Here is a 20,228-nt window from a genome sequence, read left to right on the forward strand (position 1 = left end):
CAGGAGCCCTTGAGCTACAGTGCCCCTTCTAGGGCACTGTACTTACGGTGGCTAGATGGGTAGGTGTGCCGACCGGCAGGGCACAAAGCGTAGTTCCGCGTGCCTCCGCTTCATGACGACGAAACTGGCGCTGCTGTTCTCCGCCCGGTGCTCACCGGCGGATCGTCTGCTACTTGTCGCAATCGCATCGCGCGTTTTGTTAACCTCATTTTTGTTTAAAAACATTAGTTATTACTTGCGTTATCAGTCAAAATAGTAGCTGAAACTGAGACTTTTGCGGTCTGGCATTGAAACAATAAACAGACGACACTAGCTACCTGTTTTCTCGTCTGTTTGCTGTCTGTCATCGTCCACATGCAAGCGCCGTAGCGGAGCAGGCGCTGCGCTTTTTGTGAGAAGTGATCGGAATGAAGACCAAAAAGGACACAACTTGTTTCGCACCCTTCTGCAAATCCGGTTACAAGTCATCGAGAAAAGGACTGAAAGTCTCGCTGTTTTCGGCGCCGCGGGATCCAGAACTGTTCAAAAGGTGGGAGCTTGCTCTTCATCGTGCCGACAAGAGGTTGCAGCCACACTCCGTTGTGTGTGAGCGGCATTCTGACCAAGAGTGTATCGAACGGGATTACAAATATATGATAGAAGGCAACGTTCTTAGCCTCCCACGTTCTCACCCACGATTGACGAAAGATGCCGTGCCTTCTGCCCTGCCCGATGCTCCTGCTTACCTGTCAAGAAAGGTGACCGCGAAACGAAAGACGAAGAATTACACAGGCTGCCGCCCAACCAAGGCTGCCAGAAATGACAGCCACGACCTTGAGACAGTGCCGGACGATCCAGTACCTTCAAGCTCCAGTGAAGGTATCTCTACGTCTGTAACCGAAGTGTCAAGGAGGGATTCTTATCAGGGAGCACTGCAGAAGGCCTCCGAGTCACGCTGTCGATCACTCTTTCCCTCTTGGATTATCTGTCGTCCAAAATAGGCTACGGGTACTTGTTGACCGCCAGACTAAGCCAAGACATCTTGGAGCAACTGTTTGGGGTTTTGCGACAAATGACAGGAAGTAACGACCATCCGATTGACCCCCGTTGAGTTCTTGATCTCCATAAACACTCTGGAGTTCATGAACTTGGCCAAGTCACCTGATCATGGGAATGTTTCACCCGGTCTACTAAGCAGCTTGCTTGACACCGATGATGTCATAGCAAAAGCAGAGACCCAGCAGAGGTATGTGGACGACTTACTGGACATAGGGAATGTGCAGGCGGCACACAAAATGCTCAGCGCTTGTCAGCTTGACAACGACCACAGCAGCCTAGCTGGCAGTAGGAAAAAGTGATTCGCGGCTGATTTTCTATTTGGCACGATACGTGGCGCGAAAGTTTCTTTCAAAGACTAAATGTGCCGATTGTGCCACTGTTTTGCTGGCATCGCCAGAAGCTCCACTTCCGCCTGTGGCCGCTCTCGCAGCCCACGTAAGCATGGGGAACTTAATATTCCCATCTGATGCTTTGAACAGTCTCGTGACATCTCTCGAGGAGACCTTCAGTCACTGCTTCACAGTCACTGAACTGAGGCGAGAAAGTCTCGCAGACTTCGCCTCTTTTCTGCAGCTCAAACCTCCGCCTATGATCAGTTGTGAGGAGCATAAGATTGAGATCACTAACAGCGTCGTCAAGTTTTACTCTATCATGCGCCTCCACTTCGAGCAAGAACCTGGCCCGTGAAAACGCGCGAAAAAAAAAAAAAAAGAAAGAAAACACCTGAAATTGAGACGCGTGCTTTGAACGCATAGGCATGATTTTGGGGTGTGTTACTTCACTGACTCAAAAACACTAATGTGTGCATGTCATTTATTGCACTTTCAAAAGTTCAGCTAGAAGATACCGTTTTGCAATACAAGCTTATGCACTCGTTTTATTTTATTTATTCGCAAGGTCTGCTTACGCCCATGCACACGCATAAATCACAGCTGAGCACTCTGTTAATATATATTCGCGTTGCCTTGTGATGGCGTGGAACATTTAATGAAAAAAAAAAATTAAGAACGAGGAAGTGACAAGAGTGTTTGGAGTTGCTTGCCTGAAAAATCGGGAACGCAGCAAACACGCTGTACGTAAAAAAACAGCCTTAAACTCGGCTCCCCTGCCTTTGTAATATGTTTACATCCCTTCCCTATTCCCGTAAGACAGCTTGTTTGCAATAAACTCATTTGCACTTGGAAAAAAGTGAAGCGAGTCGCTTTCTGTCATGCGTGGCGACGGCCGGAGGAAACGGTCATGAACCGGGCTTTCGCTGGTGGCGCCACTGCGGCGTCATGAAGAAAAGGCACGCGTTACCCCCGCCGGTCGGCACACCTACCCATCTAGACACCGTACTGTACTTGAGCTCTGGCGACCTGGGTTGCCCGCTCGATGGCCCGCAGTTGTATAGCGGGTCCGAGCTGGACATAGCGGCCTCCCGCTGGAGAGCTGCAGATCCTGCGGAGGGGGGTCTCGTGGGCATTCCCAGAGTATGTGGTGTAAGTTGGCCCTCTGGTGGCATAAGTTACAGTAAGGGGTATATAATGCAGGATATGCATGGGCGTAGGCGACTGGATTTGGAAAGGAATGTGTCTGTAATTTTCCCCAGGTGACCTCCTGTGCCTTTGTAAAGATTTGTGTCCCGGAAAGTATATGGTACGTGTTTGACGGAAGTGTAGTGTAATTTCTTGATAGGAAACCATACGGTCCCTCGCCGACCTCATGAGGGGTTGTCCCGTCGCTCGGCTGATGAGTCCTTGGGCGAAATTGTGGGCAGCCTCATTACCAGGAAGGGGGTAATGTTCTGGTGTCTAGGTTTGAGAGGCAAGTAGCGATTTGAGTTATTCTGCCTTTGCTGTAATTTCGTATTGCGATTTTCGAGTCGTCTACTATTTGAAGGGCTGAGGTTGAGCTTATCGCGAGGTCGATCGCAGCCTCCTCCGCTTCCTCATGGGGCTATGGTCCGGGTCGTTGATAATTACCGAACAGGCCGTGAGTTGTTGGCCCTGACAATTTACAGTCACAATCGTGAAGGCATTACGGTCCGCGTGTTCGGCTGCATCGACACAAAACCACGTCTCATTTGGACTTGTATTGTTTGTGTAGGGCTTTGGCTCTTTCTACTCGCCAGTGTGAATGAAATTCAGGGTGCATATTCTTTGGGAGAGGTTGGATTTTCAAGCGCGTTCGCAGGCTTATTGGAAGTGACACTTTGTCCTGTCTTGTTGCCGGGTAACCGATTGAGAGAGCGTCAAGGATAAAGCGTCCGGTCGGTGTGTGGGTTAGCCGTTCGTATTGAAAGGTGAGGTGGGCCTCTACCAACTCGCTAAGAGTGTTGTGGACTCCGAGGGCATTGAAGCGCTCCGTGGAGGTGTTTATGGGGAGACCAAGTGCGGACTTGAACGTTAAATTTTTTGGGGGAACTTTAGACCCCTAAAGACGATGAGGCGAGGTGGTCCGCAGCCCTCCACAATTGCACCTGTTTCTCTCGTTACTGTTCCCAAGGGCGCGGGATCGAATCCCGGCCTCGGCGGGAGCTTTTCCATGGAGGTGAAAAGCAAAGCGCCCATGTGCTGTGCGATGTCAGTGCACGTTAAAGAACCCCAAGTGGTCCAAATTTCCGGAGTCCTCCACTACGTTGTTGTTGTTGTGGCTGCAGGAAGAAGGAAAAGAAAATGCACGGGCCTGCTACTGACTCTGTAGCTGAGCCACCTCCGCTGCCTCGTGCAGATAGAAGAGAATATAGAGAATAAAGAAAAGGAAAAGGGAAAGAAAGACGCGCACCGCAACAACAGCCGTCGTCCACCACCAGCGGTGGCGTGTGCAATGACGGCCTAGAACAGATAAAAATTTGGTGCCAGGCTAGCCTCCTGCCGCAAGCGGCGGTGACCCACCTGTACCAGCCCCATCCTCCACTACGACGTCTCTCGTAGCCTGAGTCGCTTTGGGACGTTAAACACCACAAACCATCTTCTTTCACTCCTGCATTCCTCCCTTACCTCAGGTGAAGGGGTCCGAGGATATTTGTGACAGATACGGCGCCTTTTCTTTCCTGTAAACCAATTTGAAACGCTGCTGATGTCTACTGCACTGTGTCTGCTTCTGTATGCTGTGCGGTGCGGCGTTCGAGGAGGTGCCAAATGAAAGGCGCCGCACGGACGCCTGGCTCGGTCGTCCAGCGGGCGTGAATCGGAATCTCGCGGTATCCCGTGGAATCTAAAGGTCAATTCAACATTTTTATTATTACTATTAACCACAGTTCCTGTTATATTGTCCATTTATATGTGCTTTAGTTGGTATTGTATTGAAAGTGTAGAACATATTACCTTTAGGGTAATTGAATTTAAAAAAAAAAATCTCTCGAACTTAGTGTGGCCCTTCTCGAGGACGCACGCACAGACGTACCCTCACGATTTCTCCTTAAAAATCGCGGAATGATAGGAACGGTTAAATGCGCTACCGTGTATACTTGTAAGCGTACATGCCGCTAATTTTTAAAGTATACGCAGCTGGAGATCTCAATCATTACTGCTCAAGCCAACTTTATGCATCACATTAGGCGCAAAAAAAAAAAAAAAAAACACTCCATGCGAGCACTGACCCTATAAACTGGGAACAGCGGAATTCTGCCTGCCTCAGAGATTTGCCTCCGGCCTTGCTTTAGCTTGTTTCCCTTCCTTCGCGGTGACGGCGAAGAGACGCTTACTCAGCTGTCGCTGCGGTATCGGACGCGCCATGCAGTGGCGCGAGCATCAGCGGTGAACGGCTGCGTTCTCGACCTCCGACGCCGCGAAAGCAGTGAGCGAGGTGCCTTTCCGTCCAGCGTTTCGCACCACAGTATGAGAGAATGCCGTGTCAACGGACTGGAGGAATACACAGAGCTCCCAAATAACGGGCCGCTTCCCTTTTCCCAATAAGCCTTTCTTACCACATGGTAGAATGTCCTCTAAAAACTATCGCATAACCTCTTTTAAATGCTTTAATAAAACAAATCGAAAGCTCCACGAATTTCATTTGCCCTAAGCGCATAAATTCTCTCTTTTCCTAGTATGCCCTAGTTTTATTTTTTATCTTTATATTGCCTTCAAGACAAGATAATACTATATAGTAAACGCATTGCAATGCAAAACAAAACTATTCAATACTAAACAACGCAGTTCAATACAATGGAACCTAATACACATGCATTTCACAAAGCTGCAGCACTCATAGCTGCAGTAAATTAATGCTCGAATTTCTTCACCTCAGTTTTTTAACAAAACTGTGGTTTCTTAGCTGCAGACTCCGTCTATCATCACGTCGTGGTGAATTTTCTCCACACTGCCTACAAAACATTTATATCCAGACTGGCACCTTTTATCTCACCTCCCTTCACTTCCTGACACCTTTCAGCTTTCCCCTCGCACATGGCCTTATGTTGTTGAGCCATACAGTGAAGGGACGCAAAAGACACGGTGTCAGTGCACATAAAATATCCCTAGGTGGTGGAATCATTCCCCAGCCTAAACTTTACTATGTGCCTTATATAACAATGCTGCTTTGACAATGAATGCATGACCTTGCTTTCTGTGGCCTTGAGCTGGGAGAGCTCGCACCATCAGCTTGCATAGCAGGCCTATGCAATTCGTGAATGCCAGGACCGGCGATAGGCGGCGGCGTACAAAGATTAGAGTACTTACTGCACTGTCTAGTTTTCTCTAGTAGTCCAATTCAAAGTCCTTTTGAATTTACGGGGACGTCACAGGTTTCCCACGCTTCTGTTCCGTCGTGGGCCGGTTGCTGTCGCCGCGTGCTTGAAGAGTACTTCCGCGCGGACGTCTCCTCCTACCGCGTTGTGCGCACGCGGTCGGCGCTCCCGCGATACCTAGCCTGGACGAAAGGGTGGACTTTGTCCCCAGCCACGATGAGCCGCCGTAATCGCCACGACAATAGCGCTATCAGCTGCCACTGAAGTGCGATGTGTAGAGAGCAGATTGCCCAATTGGCGGGCGCTTGTGATGGCCTTCTTTGCGTGTTCAAGGGGTTCTTCGCTTATTTGCGAGTGAGGGAGAACGGAAGAGCAGGTTGCTGAAAATAAACTGAGACAGCACTGTCAGCGGTCGCACAGACCAAATAAGGGCACTGTCACGCACGCTATGATATAGATATACCACATGGTAAGGGCTTGTCAGTACAACACAGCGGCAGAAAGAATGAAAGACCTGACGTTTGAGCGGGGGGAGGAAATGCTGTCCAGCTCGCGGCTGCAAAATAGGGCGGTCGAAAACCGAGTTTTATTTCAATTGAAAATGTTTTCATCATCATGTGGTGTTCAGTATGACTGGCAACGCTTCTCGGGCGCATGGTGGCGACGACAAGCGAGACGCTTCAAGATGGAGAGGAAAAAATCCCCAAATCTAAATTAGTTGACAGGAAAAAAAAGGCGTACAGTATCAGTCACACTCTCTCCATCGACACCTGGAACAGCGCCTCTTCGCGGCCTGGAACCGTAATCTGAGTTTGCCTCGCTTTCAGAAGTATCTCCCTGACCTCGAGTCATCTGATATGTGGAAACGTCAGAACCGGAAATCAGTCCACGTCTAGTTCCGGCGTTTCCACCAATCAGATGACTCGAGGTCAGGGAGGTAGCGGCACTTTTGATAACGACGAACTCTGAATATAGGCCGTGAACCACGCCGTGAGGGGAGATTTGGTTTGTGGGGTTTAACGTCCCAAGGCAACTCGAGCTATGAGGACACCGTAGAGGAGTATGCCGGAAATTTCGACCACCACCACCTGAGATTCTTTAACGCGCACTGACATTGCTCGGCGCACGGACGCCACTCCGTGTTTCTTCCATCGAAACACAGCTTCTAGCGGTCGGGTTCGAACCCGGGTACTCCGGTACAGTAGCCGGACGTCTTAACCCCTGCGCCATCATGTCAGGGCCGCAGGGAAAGGGAGGAAGGTGGGAGCGAAGGTGCTGTAGTGGCCTGACAATATTTAAAGTGCACTCGCATCGCACTGCACACTGATGCCATTATGCGTTTCGCATCCGTCGAAACGCGGTTGTCACGTTCGGATTCAACCTGCCAGTGAGAGAGAATCTGCTCTTGGAAATCTGGAGCAGCCGTCCCTGCAATTTCGACTCAGAATATGCCCGTAGGGAAAGTTCCAACTGTTAGTATGTTCTCACCTTTTGGGCACTGGAGGCAACTTCACTAATGCTCCTGTCTTCTCGGACAGAGCCACAGTTCATCAGGATCACTCAGGATCGCTATTGACAAGCACACTAACCGCGAGCGTCGCACCAAACTATAACGGCAGCATTGCACCAAACGCGAGCGTTTGACAGCAAATCCACCAGCGTCTATCGAATTCTCACCGCGTGCAGGGATCCATGCAATTCCAGTTATAACATATTGCGTAGGTGCAACAAAAATTAGCCGGGGTTTACTCTACTAAAACCACTGTCACTTCTTTCCTGTGTTTGTCTGCGGTGTAAACCAATTTCAGTAATACACCAACTAGCCTGCAAAACATTCTTGCGAAATAACTATTTCGCATAGTTTTAAGCGACAGCTATACAGCTCATTAGGCCCGAAAGCTGTCGGCGTCCGGGGTGGTGCAGTGGTAAGACGCCCGACTACTGTGCCGGAGTACCCGGGTTCGACCAGAACCGCGGCGGCTGCGTTTCTATGGAGGAGAAACGAAGAGGCGTCCGTGTCAGAGGCAGCGCTAGCAGCGACTGATTGATGCCGCTGCCGCCGATAGCCAGTCAAGACAACGTGACTGCCTAGGTTGATTGATTTATAGGAAAGGAAAAGCGCGGTAACTGTCTCACTTGTTTTCTGTGGACACCTCAACTGCGCCGTAAGGGAAGGGATGAAGGTGGAAGTGAAAGTGCAAAGAGGAGCCGTAGTGGAGGGCTGCGGAGTAACTTCGACCACCTGGGGATCTTTAACGTGCGCTGACATCGCACAGCACACGGACGCCTCTTCGTTTCGCCTCCATCGAAACGCAACCAGCGAGGTCGCGTTCGAATCCGGGTACTCCGGCACAGTAGTCGGGCGCCTTACAAGTTACCACTGCACCATCGCGGCAGGGCTGACTGCGTAGAACACCGTCGCCGCCACGCAGAAAGAGGAGGAGGGGTCCCCCCCCCCTCTCTTCCTGTGTGGCGGCGAGGGTGCTCTCCGGTCGCCGAAACTACGGTGTCTAGATGGGTAGGTGTGCCGACCGGCGGGGTAACGCGTGCCTTTTCTTAATGACGCCGCAGTGGCGCCACCAGCGAAAGCCCGGTTCATGACCGTTTCCTCCGGCCGTCGCCACGCATGACAGAAAGCGACTCGCTTCACTTTTTTTCCAAGTGCAAATGAGTTTATTGCAAACAAGCTGTCTTACGGGAATAGGGAAGGGATGTAAACATATTACAAAGGCAGGGGAGCCGAGTTTAAGGCTGTTTTTTTTACGTACAGCGTGTTTGCTGCGTTCCCGATTTTTCAGGCAAGCAACTCCAAACACTGTTATGTCACTTCCTCGTTCTTAATTTTTTTTTTCATTAAATGTTCCACGCCATCACAAGGCAACGCTGATATATATTAACACAATACTCAGCTGTGATTTATGCGTGTGCATGGGCGTACGCATACCTTGCGAATAAATAAAATAAAACGAGTGCATAAGCTTGTATTGCAAAACGGTATCTTCTAGCTGAACTTTTGAAAGTGCAAAAAATGACATGCACACATTAGTGTTTTTGAGTCAGTGAAGTAACACACCCCAAAATCATGCCTATGCGTTCAAAGCACGCGTCTCAATTTCAAGTGTTTTCTTTCTTTTTTTTTTCGCGCGTTTTCACGGGCCAGGTTCTTGCTCGAAGTGGAGGCGCATGATAGAGTAAAACTTGACGACGCTGTTAGTGATCTCAATCTTATGCTCCTCACAACCGATCATAGGCGGAGGTTTGAGCTGCAGAAAAGAGGCGAAGTCTGCGAGACTTTCTCGCCTCAGTTCATGTGACTGTGAAGCAGTGACTGAAGGTCTCCTCGAGAGATGTCACGAGACTGTTCAAAGCATCAGATGGGAATATTAAGTTCCCCATGCTTACGTGGGCTGTGAGAGCGGCCACAGGCGGAAGTGGAGCTTCTGGCGATGCCAGCAAAACAGTGGCACAATCGGCACATTTAGTCTTTGCAAGAAACTTTCGCGCCACGTATCCTGCCAAATAGAAAATCAGCCGCGAATCACTTTTTCCTACCGCCAGCTAGGCTGCTGTGGTCGTTGTCAAGCTGGCAAGCGCTGAGCATTTCGTGTGCCGCCTGCACATTCCCTATGTCCAGTAAGTCGTCCACATACCTCTGCTGGGTCTCTGCTTTTGCTATGACATCATCGGTGTCAAGCAAGCTGCTTAGTAGACCGGGTGAAACATTCCCATGATCAGGTGACTTGGCCAAGTTCATGAACTCCAGAGTGTTTATGGAGATCAAGAACTGAACGGGAGTCAATCGGATGGTCGTTACTTCCTGTCATTTGTCGCAAAACCCCAAACAGTTGCTCCAAGATGTCTTGGCTTAGTCTGGCGGTCATTAAGTACCCGTAGCCTATTTTGGACGACAGATAATCCAAGAGGGAAAGAGCGATCGACAGCGTGACTCGGAGGCCTTCTGCAGTGCTCCCTGATAAGAATCCCTCCTTGACACTTCGGTTACAGACGTAGAGATACCTTCACTGGAGCTTGAAGGTACTGGATCGTCCGGCACTGTCTCAAGGTCGTGGCTGTCATTTCTGGCAGCCTTGGTTGGGCGGCAGCCTGTGGAATTCTTCGTCTTTCGTTTCGCGGTCACCTTTCTTGACAGGTAAGCAGGAGCATCGGGCAGTGCAGAAGGTACGGCATCTTTCGTCAATCGTGGGTGAGAACGTGGGAGGCTAACAACGTTGCCTTCTATCACATATTTTTAGTCCCGTTCGATACACTCTTGGTCAAAATGCCGCTCACACACTACGGAGTGTGGATGCAACCTCTTGTCGGCACGATGAAGAGCAAGCTCCCACCTTTTGAACAGTTCTGGATCCCGCGGCGCCGAAAACAGCGAGACTTTCAGTCCTTTTCTCGATGACTTGTAACCGGATTTGCAGAAGGGTGCGAAACAAGTTGTGTCCTTTTTGGTCTTCATTCCGATCACTTCTCACAAAAAGCGCAGCGCCTGCTCCGCTACGGCGCTTGCATGTGGACGATGACAGACAGCAAACAGACGAGAAAACAGGTAGCTAGTGTCGTCTGTTTATTGTTTCAATGCCAGACCGCAAAAGTCTCAGTTTCAGCTACTATTTTGACTGATAACGCAAGTAATAACTAATGTTTTTAAACAAAAATGAGGTTAACAAAACGCGCGATGCGATTGCGACAAGTACCAGACGATCCGCCGGTGAGCACCGGGCGGAGAACAGCAGCGCCAGTTTCGTCGTCATGAAGCGGAGGCACGCGGAACTACGCTTTGTGCCCTGCCGGTCGGCACACCTACCCATCTAGCCACCGTACCGAAACGTCGACTTGCTATCAGCGGATCACGGTGCGTGCATCCCGTTCTCACTCGCTTCCCTCGCTAGCGGCGTCAGCGGCATCAGTCAGTCGCTGCTATCTGTTCATCGCGCAACGTTCCTATGGGCCCACGCGCTGCTTCCCGTAACCTCCCGATAACTCAATTGCTCTCTTCATTTCTCCGACCACGAAGCTTTTACCATGACAGCCAATAACTGTTAGTGGAGCGTTTCTTGAATGAATACGTGTGAAAAAATAAGTCTGTAATTGTACATACGTGTCTTGCTCGAAATATTTGCCTCAATCTATCGAAAAAGTGAAACAGCTAAGTGATGAGCTGCGCTCAAATTTCGCATTAGGAAGTAACGTAATCATGGGTAATTTTTATTATTCGTAGTCACGGCCGCTTTATATATATATATATATATATATATATATATATATATATATATATATATATATATATATATATATATATATATATATATATATATATATATATATATATATATATAATATGTAGTCAGCACGATGTGACAGAAGTTATCGGGGACGGGGACTGCGTAAAACATCATATCATGGTAATCTGTTGTTCTAGTGACTCAAGATTGCTTGGTGTGTGATAGGCGACAACGCCTTTATGAAATCATTGTGATTAATTGATAAATTAAGAAATAAAAATGGAAAATGCTCAGAACGAAAAGGAAACACTTCCTGATGTCAATTTAGAAAATGTAGTGTGCAATTGATCATATAATTGAAATAATTAAAAAAAATGCAAAAGGCATTCAAGGGTGTCTAAATGCTCAGGGAAATGCTAAATAAAAAGCCAAGGCTTCATGTTCGTAATTAAACACATTTACAACGTTTTGATAAATTAACTGAAATACATGAAAAAAATTGCAAAAAAAAAGAGTGCAAAGATACTCGGAACGAAAAGCCAGTGTTTTATGATGCTAATTAAGGGGAATTATAGTAAGTGATCATAATTAATCTAAATAATTAAGAAACGAAAATTGACGAGGTGGGATCAAATGTGTCACAATGTTCAGAATTTAATACCAATGTTTGCTAATGCTAAGTATCGGTGAATAAAAATCAAAAACAAGACATTTAAAATATAAAGTATAAAACAGTGAAAACATCCTCCATGTGTGGAACGCTGTAGCTGTAGCGTCATAAGTGGTTCCCAGGCGTTGCATGAAACGCAAACAGCGCGCTCGGCTGGACACGCACTGGGAGGAGTCAGATTTCAAGGCACGGCGTCCAAGCTTGCAAATAATAATAATAATAATAATAATAATAATAATAATAATAATAATAATAATAATAATAATAATAATAATAATAATAATAATAATAATAATAATAATAATAATAATAATAATAATAATAATAAAAAGTTTAACAACTCTGATCAAAGCTAAGCTGACCATGACTTACTGAATGTTGTACTGTGCTGGTTATTGACAATGACATAGTCGTTCATAGATTGCACTGCATGCACCAAAAACCCAAACTGCACTTCGGTGCCTTGCTCCGCCGCCAAATGGTGCCACCATCTCATAAACTCGACAGCACGACGACACTGCGGAAAATAACGCTAAATAATAGGGCGTGCGTCGTATGTCGGTCAACAGACCATTTTATGCAGAATCAGGCGTTTCGAAGATCAGTAAAATCGTGAAGCGAGGAGGGGTTATCATTTGTTTAGGGCTACCGTAGCGGAGAATGGCTACCGGGCGGAGAATGCGAGGCTATTATTCGAGTGGGGAAGATTTGAGGCAATGACGTCCTTGAGGTGCTAGGAATCGAACGTAACATTATACCGTTTATAATTATATCTAGAGCCTATCAACCGTGTTCCAGACGCTCAAGATTAGCCTTTTGCAGTTGTCAGGATGGCCGAGCGGTCCTTTTTTAGGTCGCAGTCCGGTCTTCCGGGCGTGGGTTCGAATCCCACTTCTGACAGCATAGTTTTTTTTTTTTTTTTGTTTCAAACACAGTTTTTATTTCCCATTCTTTGGTGGGTAACGCTAACGCTTTTTTGTATTTTTTTCCCGCGTCTAATTGAAACAAACGCTTAGTCATTTAAACCGCGGTGCGTGTGCCATGTCTAGGACGCGATGTGAGCGCACAATATCACAAAATTTATCGGACTGGCGCGCACTTGGTAAGTTCCATAAGGTTATATAGCCGAGCTCAAATTCACGCGTGAGAAACATGGCTCAATATCAAGGGCATCTTCGTACCCTGAAGCTGATTAGCCGACTGAATTTTGTGCAACAAGGGTGAAACGATTAACATGTATATTATCTAATGAGGGGGAACCACTTTGAAGCGATAGCTTCCCTACGCGATGTAAAGTGAAGGTCAACGTGCACAGAAATATGACCTTCAAGTGAGCCAGAGGTCAAACCACAAAACACCTGTGGTATCGCTATGTCGTCGCACACCATGGTAACAAAGGTTAATGTGAAAGGTAAAAAATTTGTTTGCCGGCATCTCAATAAAGTTATACATACATACATACATACATACATACATACATACATACATACATACATACATACATACATACATACATACATACATACATACATACATACATACATACATACATACATACATACATACATACATACATACATACATACATACATACATACATACATACATACATACATACATACATACGTACGTACATACATATACACATACATACATACATACATACATACATACATACATACATACATACATACATACATACATACATACATACATACATACATACATACATACATACATACATACATACATACATACATACATACATACATACATACATACATACATACATACATACATACATACATACATACGTATATACACCCCGCCGGGGTGGCGCAGTGGTTACGGCGCCCGACCACTGTTCCCAAGGACGCGGGATCGAATCCCGGCCTCGGCGGCAGCTTTTCGATGGAGGCGAAAAGCAAGGCGCCCGTGTGCTGTGCGATGTCAGTGCACGTTAAAGAACCCCAGGTGGTCGAAATCTCCGGAGTCCTCCACTACGGCGTCTCTCATAGCCTGAGTTGCTTTGGGACGTTAAATGCAACAAACCAAACCACACACACACACGCACATACATACATACATACATACATAGATACATACATACATACATACATACATACATACATACATACATACATACATACATACATACATACATACATACATACATACATACATACATACATACATACATACATACATACATACATACATACATACATACATACATACATACATACATACATACATACATACATACATACATACATACATACATCAAAGTGAGCTGGAAAGAAACTAATGGAACGAACACCTACTGGCGATTTGACGACGACAAGCAAGGTTTGTTCGACCGGACTTCGCTTTTAAAGATGAAATAATGACATTGTATGAATAGCAGTAATGAATGCAACCAGTGGCTCGATTCTGCAGGGATTCGAGTGAAGCTATCATATAGGTTTGACTAGGAGTCCATACTCTGGGGTCCATACTCTGGGGGAGTCCATACTCCATGGGGTGCATACTCTAGTTTTGTTCGTACCAATAATTTTTATGAGAGAAGTCTTACATTTGGTGGTGCGTGGTGCAAGTGCTATTTCTGGAAACCAAGGGCTCTGTTAGCTGATAACAGGATGTTTGGGACATGCGCATTTCAGGTTAGGTTTTCGCACAGGGTTACGCCTATAGGTACTTATAGGAATTAGTTACTTCGACTCCGACGCCTTAGATTAAGTAGGGGAAAACGGGGTTGCGTTTGCGATGGAATGACGCGTGTCAGCATTTAACTAGACTGAGTTTCGTGAGTCATTGGCTGCACCAGTCTCGTACACAGGTAAGATCGTTTTGAAGAGCTGGATGATCAAAAGTGTTAGTCATCGGCAAACGTGCGTATTTTAGAGGTAACATGCGAGGGCAAGTCGTTTATATATATCGAAAACAGAAGGCCGAGCACAGACTCTTGTGGAACGTCTGATGTTATGGAAAGGGAATCAGAAGATTAGTTATTAAAACAGATGAACTGAGAGCGGTGTGCTGAAAATTATATCTTTCTATTCAAGTACACTGTGGCGTAAGTTTAACTGTGAAAGTTGTAGTATCAAGTGCTTGTGAGGCACTTTGTCGTAAGCTTTAGTGAAGTCCAGGAACAATGAGTCAGCTTGAATGTTAGAATCGAAATTTATAAGCAGATCACGAAAGAAAACGTCTCATTGTGTTTCGAAGGTCAAGCTCTTACGTAATTCGAGCTCAGAAAGACGAAAAAAAAAATAAAAATGTTCGCGTCAAGAAAATGCAGGTGTTGAAAGGATGTAACACAGTCTAAAGGGGCCCGCCACTATGCCATTAGAGATTGGACAAGAGGTGTGAATTCAGCGACTTGCCGCTGGGTTCATTGTAACAGACTATCGGCCTTCCTTATCTGCAGCCGATGTGGTGTACCGGATGAGCTCCTCCGCGTGTGCCAAAAGATTGCGAGTCCGAAACTGCCTAGTTTGATTAATCAGAAATGAATTGCTTTGCTGAGCGAAACTTATCTCTCGTGTTCGCGTCAATCACTCGAATGCCATACGTCAGCACATTGTAGCGACTGAGCTATTCCAGTGCCTTTATTTCGCATCACAATTGAAAAGGGGGAACTTTGTGACAGCTTCGATGTCTTGTTGTCCTGAGCGCAATTAACCCTGTGTAAAATAACTCCATTCGATGCAACCCTCCTCTACTTCGGCAGCACTGGTCATTGCATCATTTTGAAATACAGAAATGATAATGTAATCATGTTAAGCCAACAGGCATTACGTTATAACGTTTATGGGATGACGTGGGAGGTTTAACCTTGATACTTTAATTCGAACCACCCGCGAAGTATCAGAATATCGGAGGAATTATTTGTTTTACGATACAAAACGCAACAATGCGCAAACAGGCGCAATTTCGACGAAACGAGAATGGGCAAGTCATTAGTATAGATTGTTGTGTTACTTCCTCATGTCGGAAGCCGACATGCAACCCTTCTGGCACGGCCCAACTTGAAGGTAACGGATTTGTCAGTGCTCTTTGTTCTGATCGATGCTCGCAAAACAACGGATTCCAGGTTTGTTGTATGCGGACGACATTGTCGTATACTATCGTATAACCATGAAGACCTACAGGCATTGATTAATACTGTAGGGACGAATGAGATGCGGTATGCTTCATCTTCAGCGCATTTAAGTCGCGTCTGGGGGTATTCAACAATTCCAGCGATAAAAAAAGAAAGAAAAACTTACAATGTAAGGGAGCGAGACATCAAGACTGGCGGAATATATAATACCCAAGGGTATGGATAAACGAATGACAGGTGTGCATGGACAATCATGAACAGGCAACCAGGTCGAAGGGACGAAGGGACGAAGAGGCGCCGCTTAATGAAAGACGAAGCATTATGGGGCTGCAACAGGTATGAAACTAAAATGTATTTGAAGAGCAAGAACTAGATCACTGCAGTGACCCGGAATGGAGAAGTGCAAAAGCATCCTTATCACTAATTTCCTTATCCCTAAATTATTTATTAGTGATTTCCTTATCATTAACCATTTTATAACTACTTATGTTTCTATTTTTATTTTATTATGCTATCTCACCGCTACTACCAACACATTCTGGCTTCAGTTTTTTCGGACCCATTTTGGCCTCAGGTTTTGAATGGTGCCAGGGCATAACCTTCGGGAACGTCGTTTTGTGCTTAACGGTAGAAGTCCAGTCAGAGTTTATTTATTTATTCAATATACCTTACAGGCTCCTAAGGCGGAGCATTGGGTAAGGGGGGCACATGAACAGTGAAACACAAAATTAATTACTTACAGGCAACGGCAAGATACAAGATTATACAAAAGCAAAATATATCAAGGTCATGAAAAAGAATGAAAAACACGAATAACACCCAATGACATGTTCTATTTATTTCCTATACAACTTTTCCAGCGCTTTTCGAAACAGCGCCCGGTCAACTTCAGAAGCGATTGTGTCGGGAAGACTATTCCACAGTGAAATGGCTCGTGGGAGTGCAGATGAATTGAACGCCAGCGTTTTGCCAGAAATGCGTCGAAAGCTGAGATTATTATGTAGCCGCGATGATGTGCGCAATGGAGCTTCAAGGGGAAAGGGGCATGGTCTCGGGCTATGAACATATTTCTGAAAGAGGCATAAAAGGGCGAGTTGTCGACGAAGTTCTAATGGCTGAAGCGAAATGTCCTGTTTAATTACTGTAATGCTGGAGTATGGTTTGTAATTGCCTGAAATGAAGCGAGCGGCTCTATTCTGCACAGATTCTAGTTGGAAAGTTAAATATTTTTGATACGGTGACCAAACAGCTGAAGCAAATTCTAGCTGCGGACGGACGAAAGTTAAGTAAGAGAGGTTACGTACGGTGGGCGGGGACTTGTGCAAATTACGGCGGAAATACCCTAGCGTCTTTGATGCTTTGCTACGAATGGTGGAAATGTGCAAGGACCACGATAGGTTGGGCGTGAAATGAATACCTAGGTATTTGTAAGATGAGGCTTGGGATACAACAGAGTCATTTAATAAATAATTAAGTTTGGATACGGTCTTCTTGCGGGTGAACGTCATAACCTTGCACTTACTAACGTTAAGAGTCATTTGCCAGGTCTGGCACCAGTTAGAAATTGTGTTAAGATCAGCCTGAAGAGCTAGATGATCGTCAGTGTTGTTAATCGTGCGATAGATAATACAATCATCCTCAAAGAGCCTCAGTTGAGAAGAAATATTACTAGGCAAATCATTAATATATATCAAAAAAAGTAAAGGGCCGAGTACGCTGCCTTGCGGGACACCGGAAGTTACATCGGATAGGGGCGAGGAAAAGCCATTAACCACAGTAAACTGCTGACGCAGCGTTAAAAAGTTACGGAGCCAAGATAGCGTATGGTCATCGAGTCTAAGAGCGACTAGTTTTTCTATTAGGCGACAATGGGCTACTTTATCGAAGGCTTTCGAAAAATCCAGAAAAAAAAAACAATCTGTTTGCTGGTTATTATTCATATTAAAGTGTATATCAGTAGAAAATTCCAATAACTGTGATTCGCAAGAGTACCCCTTCCTAAATCCATGCTGATTAGCGAAGAAAAAGTGATTAGATTCCAGGTGACGGTAAACATGGGATGCAATTATATGTTCGAGTAATTTGCAGGAAATGCACGTGAGTGAAATCGGTCGGTAGTTGTCCGGTAAATGTTTGTTTCCAGACTTAAACACGGGGATTACCTTAGAGATTTTCCAATCCAAAGGTAGCTGACCAACGGATAATGATTGGCGAAAAATATGACATAAAATGAGGTTGGAAGCATTAACGGTGTTCTTTAAAAATTTTGAGTTGATGTTGTCGATGCCAGAAGATGTGGATACTTTAAGATTGTTAATGATACATGCGATTCCTTCTGCAGTAACGTCGATTGGTGCCATGAATGGGTAATCAAGTTCGGCTACCATGGGCACATTGGAATAGTCTTCCCTTGTAAAAACAGATGTAAAAAACGCATTAAATGCAGATGAGCATGCACTGTCGGACAATGGTGTTTGACTATCATCATGCAAGGAAATAGGAACTGGGTCATTGTTGGGGGATATCAACTGTCAGAATTTCCTAGGATTGGATTTCATAAGTGATGGTACATCGCGTGAAAAATATTTCTCTTTAGCGCTACGCAGGGCGGAAATATAGGATTTTAGGCAACATTTGTATTTAGCTCACGTGGATGTGTTTACCACGCGCTTGGCATTCCGGTAGAGCCTCTTTTTCTTATTTCTTAACTGTCGAAGATGTTTAGTGAACCACGGATTTGTTTTGTCGTTAGAAATTGAAATGAGTGGTATGTACTTGGTAACCAATACAGAAATCCTGTCTTTAAACAGCATCCAATTTTCGTCAACAGAACGATTAGAGAACGAGGGCAGGAATTCCTCGCTGATGAACTTGTCTAGGTCAGCATTGATAAGATCGAATTTACCCTTATCATAGTCTCTAATTACCTTCGATGACTTGCCTGCATGCGTCAAGGGGATATGAAGGTCTAAATTAAGCAGCTTGTGGTCACTGAAACCGTCATGATGTGTAATAGAACCCAGTGTTTCGGGAACAGAAGTGAAAATTAAATCCAAAATATTAGAGCCACGCGTAGGCTGGCATACCACTTGGAACAGATTAAAATCTAATAAAACGTCGATAAAGTCAGAAGAAACATTGCATGGTGATGTCAAAAGGGACCAGTCAATATTTGGAAAATTGAAGTCACCGAATAAATAAACGTTATCAGTAAGGAACAGCTCAGAAGCTGCAGTTACGCTGTTACGCAGATCACTGACAAATGAATGGCCAGAGTTTGGTGGACGGTAGCAAGCGCCTATCAAGAATCTATTTGCTGATGATGTGCAAGCAACCCAGAGTATTTCTAAAGGTGAATTCAGGTCTAAAATAAAGGACGAAATTGTATTTCTTATGGCTATCAGGACCCCACCACCTCTTTTGTCACTGCGATCACGCCGGTGTATGCTGAAACTGTTGTTTTCGGGGAGGATTTCTTTATCCGCTATATCAGCATGCAACCAAGTCTCGGTTAAAATGAGAATGTCAGTGTCATTGTCGGTTAGCAATGAACAGATCTGGTCACGCTTAGGCATGAGGCTTCGAATGTTAGTATATGATATGGATAGGCCTGTGAGGGTGCTCGTGAGCGCAGCTGCCGACAATAGATCGTTGCTATCTGTTTGAGGTTACTACCTTATCTGTCTCAGGGTCGTAGGTGTAGGTGGAGTTACCGATACGCAGCTTGTCAACAGACAGTTTGAAAGGTTTGTCTTGCAAGCCAGCGAAATCGATTAACCTTTTTCTAGCATGCCGCGTGGGCATCGAAAAGTCCTGGCTGATTGAAAATGAAGTACCCTTCAAATTGCGTGCTGAGGCCAGAACGTATTCTTTATCTTTATAACGAGCAAACTTTGCTATAATAGGCCTGATTTTGTGTGGTGAAAACCGACCTAGCCTGTGAACACGCTCAAACTGGTTACCACTCATTGATATGCCAAGGTATTCCGAACAGAGCTTTGTAATTTTATGCTCGGACGCAGCCCAGTCCTCTTTACTGTCATCTTTGAGGCCAAAAAACAGAAGATTAGACCGTCGCATTCGGTTCTCAGCATCGTCACATTTTTGTGAAACATTTCTTAGTTGTTTATATATGCTAGAGAGTGCAATTTGAGGTGCAGCGCTATTTGAAATATGGAGAGAAGTGAGGGAAGCCTCTGACGTGGTTACTCTATCTGCTAGACGTTTAAGTTCGCTGTCAGTTACGTCGTGTTGGTCTTTAACACATTTGAGCTCGTTTAATATCGATGCCTGTACTAATTCAAGTCGGCTCACAGCTGCTAACAGAGTGGAAAGCACATCCGTGGTATCCTCGGCGTTTGGCTCAGGATTAGATTCAACATCTCCGGATAACAACAAAATATCAAGAAAAGCAAGACACAGGCTCAATGGAAGCGAGATAACTCGCCTTAACGCAGAACACACATCGTATGGGCACGACACCGCAAACTAAAAGTAGTCACTAGACTTTGG

General features: G+C 45.5%; 2 protein-coding genes across 2 annotated transcripts in view; one reads left to right on the plus strand and one right to left on the minus strand.

Moving 5' to 3' along the window:
- Positions 1-5,841, minus strand: part of LOC146175912 (long-chain-fatty-acid--CoA ligase 4-like) — a 33,684-nt gene extending 27,843 nt beyond the window's left edge. Inside the window, exon 1 of the mRNA XM_084582276.1 lies at positions 5,700-5,841. The gene's annotated coding sequence lies outside the window, so the exon portion shown is untranslated. The remainder of the gene's footprint in view (positions 1-5,699) is intronic.
- Positions 1-20,228, plus strand: part of barr (non-SMC condensin I complex subunit H) — a 166,717-nt gene that overhangs the window by 106,558 nt on the left and 39,931 nt on the right. The window lies entirely within an intron of this gene.

Source organism: Amblyomma maculatum, chromosome 10 (genome assembly GCF_055883805.1).
Source record: "Amblyomma maculatum isolate TAMU_Amacu chromosome 10, ASM5588380v1, whole genome shotgun sequence".
Taxonomy (NCBI): domain Eukaryota; kingdom Metazoa; phylum Arthropoda; class Arachnida; order Ixodida; family Ixodidae; genus Amblyomma; species Amblyomma maculatum.